The sequence below is a fragment of the Fopius arisanus genome, unplaced genomic scaffold, assembly GCF_000806365.1.
Source record: "Fopius arisanus strain USDA-PBARC FA_bdor unplaced genomic scaffold, ASM80636v1 scaffold00018, whole genome shotgun sequence".
In the NCBI taxonomy this organism is placed as follows: domain Eukaryota; kingdom Metazoa; phylum Arthropoda; class Insecta; order Hymenoptera; family Braconidae; genus Fopius; species Fopius arisanus.
Window position 1 is genome coordinate 647439 of NW_011887757.1, and position 2763 is coordinate 650201.

Genomic DNA, 2763 nt, shown 5'->3' on the forward strand with positions numbered 1-2763 from the left:
ATTCGTATATTAAATGTTTACCGGAATGTTTCCATTAATATTGCTTTTATTTATTTATTGCAGACTTCAATCTCGAAAATCGAATCGGCACTCAAACCATTTTGAGCTGGTGAATTCTTCTGGAATTTTTGGATTACGATGTCACGACAGAATTTCAATCAAGATTATCAAGATGAGTGAAACCGTAAATTATAGACGTAATCGCATGAAAAAAAATATAAGCTAATGATTATATCTGATATATTGGACTCTAACGCAAATATATCTCATGTCAAATTTTATATTATATGCCAAATTCATTTGCGTAGATATATACATCAATATATATTCGGTATATATCTGATATATTGCAAGCGCTTCCGGAATACATGTATATATTTTAAAAAATTAATAACAAGTTTCTGGAAATTATCCGCAATTTTGGAGAAGGGAATTTTTACCTGCATGCAAAACGATATATACACGAAGTATATAATATATATATATAAGTGATACGCCCCTATATACCAGAGAAAAATGTAATATGTCCGAAATATACTGAATATGAATATGAGCATATATATATTCCATACATATTCCTCATATATCTGATATAAATGAAGTATAAATTAAATATATTTTCAGTTAAAAATGCAATATATCATATATACACCGGATATAATTATTAGCGTATATATTTTATCTGTGGGGATGACCGATTGTGAGTTCCGAATAATTTGTTATATGAAAAAAAAATCTAATACAAGAAAAATTGAAAATTGTATCCACGTAATCTCACAGGAATCAATAAAACTCATGATGCCGGACATGACAGATGTGGAAAATTAGGAAAATCGTATCAGCAATGCGATATTTTCTCCCAATTGCACCCGCGGAAATTGGAGAGGTCCCCGTAATTTACCTGCGATTGATTAAATCCAAACTGATGATGACACTGAGGTAAATACTATTTCAACGGATGATCTAAAACCGTCAACTGCTCGACACACGGGGCTATGAATTACTGACGATTGTTGCCGGTTTTGTGGAAACTATTGTGCGCGAAGGAAATGGCGAAGGGTTGGTACTGCACAGGCGTCGATCGATAGGGGTAAGAGAGGGCAAAACGCACCCCTCTCTCCAAAAACATTGAAAACCACATCTGAATATATCTCGAATCGGCCGAATTGTTATTTAAAAAACCCCCAAAATAACGATTACACTAAAAAAAAAAATTTTTTTACCCTAGAATATTTACTAACCACAAGAAAATATATTTGGCATCTAAGTCTTATGGGAGTATTTACACAGTGATCGCCAGATTTATTTAAAGAAAATATTTTTGGCAAAAATAATTTTTTTTTCAGTGCACTCGTCATTACATAATTTTTATATATTATTCCTGGGAAATATATAGAATATTATATTTATCTTTGAGATTTTTCCTCTGAAGCTGTCACCTGTCTCGCTCTTCCCATTTTTATACACGTGGAAAAAATTTTTTTTTGTGTAAATGTACTTGAATAATTGATTAATTCTCTAGGTGAAGCGCTAATTATTTATTTTTTATTATACATTTGCGTTATTTACGTTTTTTTTAATTTTTGAGGAATCCGACTTGACAGTCTATCAATTGTCTAATTAATCATTTTGAAATTTAATGAAATTTATAATTAAATAATTTTTAATTTTTTAATGAATTTATCAATTAATCTTCAATTAAACATCGAATTTTTTTTTGGATCAACAATGGGACAGTTTTTACATACGCTATGTTATTAGTATACATAGAAATATTTTTAATGATTGTTTTTTAAATAAATCAACATTCTAATTACAACCTAATTGATGTCATCGAACTCCGAGGTCTGTACACATTTTATTTTAGTTACTAGATGAGTTCGTTATATATTACATACAATAGAGGCATCTGTTTATCCACTGGCACATGCACATATATGTATTTGCGAGTGGGCGCTGACTCTGGGATGGAACTTCTCTCAAACAAGAGTTGTTCAGTTTAGTTTTAGGTTTTAGTGAGTGACGGTGTCTCTCGAGGGACTGAAAGAGAGTGTGTGCATTTCATTGAATCATCGAAGTACATACGCACAGAGAATTACTCATTACCGGAAACTTTATTGGACGTGGGAAGAGAATTCATACTTTTTTACATCGAACTACGCGTCGTCGCTATAAATTGGTAAGATTCTCAATAAATTAATAAAAATATTATAAGAAAAATTGGGTAAGTTAACCGAAATTTCTTCCTATAATTTTTATTAGAACATTTCAGAAGTTGTGGAATTTTCGGAATTTTTGGAATTTTTGGAATTTCTGAATTTCCTATGGAAAAGTCTGACTCCCAAATTTTCAGAGTCCCTCATGCAATGATCAGCGGTTTTTATTTAATTTATTTATCTCTGGACGAGACACTATCTCATTTTTATTTTCTCGAAAATACAAGATTAAATCACTTCCGCGTCGAGATTGGCACAGAGTTCAACATTTATTTTGGTATCAACTCAGAATCCAGTTATCTCTATCACTGAATGAAAATAAGTTCAGATTAGCTTCTGAAAAATCAAATAAAAAGAGAACTCGATGTTGATAAAATCCACGTGTTTGGATCCATTCTGGGGTTTCCGGATTTAATTTGTTGACGTGGACGTACTCCTCGAGATCTAGTCGAGTATCAGATGACATCGAATTTCGTGAATGGGAGGGCGATGACTTATTCGGGGAACAAAAACAATCAGTACGTGATTCTCTGTTGATGACTCGTTG

General features: G+C 31.9%; 2 protein-coding genes across 4 annotated transcripts in view; one reads left to right on the plus strand and one right to left on the minus strand.

Moving 5' to 3' along the window:
• The window catches only part of LOC105263982 (uncharacterized), a gene marked incomplete in the record, with an annotated part of 5912 nt that extends 4696 nt beyond the window's left edge, over positions 1-1216 (minus strand). Inside the window, 1 exon segment of the mRNA XM_011300526.1 lies at positions 902-1216.
• A 767-nt stretch (positions 1217-1983) lies between these two features.
• Positions 1984-2763, plus strand: part of LOC105263984 (janus kinase and microtubule-interacting protein 3) — a 34712-nt gene continuing 33932 nt past the window's right edge. For all 3 annotated transcript variants that reach the window (XM_011300527.1, XM_011300529.1, XM_011300528.1), the window contains exon 1: positions 1984-2179. The gene's annotated coding sequence lies outside the window, so the exon portion shown is untranslated. The remainder of the gene's footprint in view (positions 2180-2763) is intronic.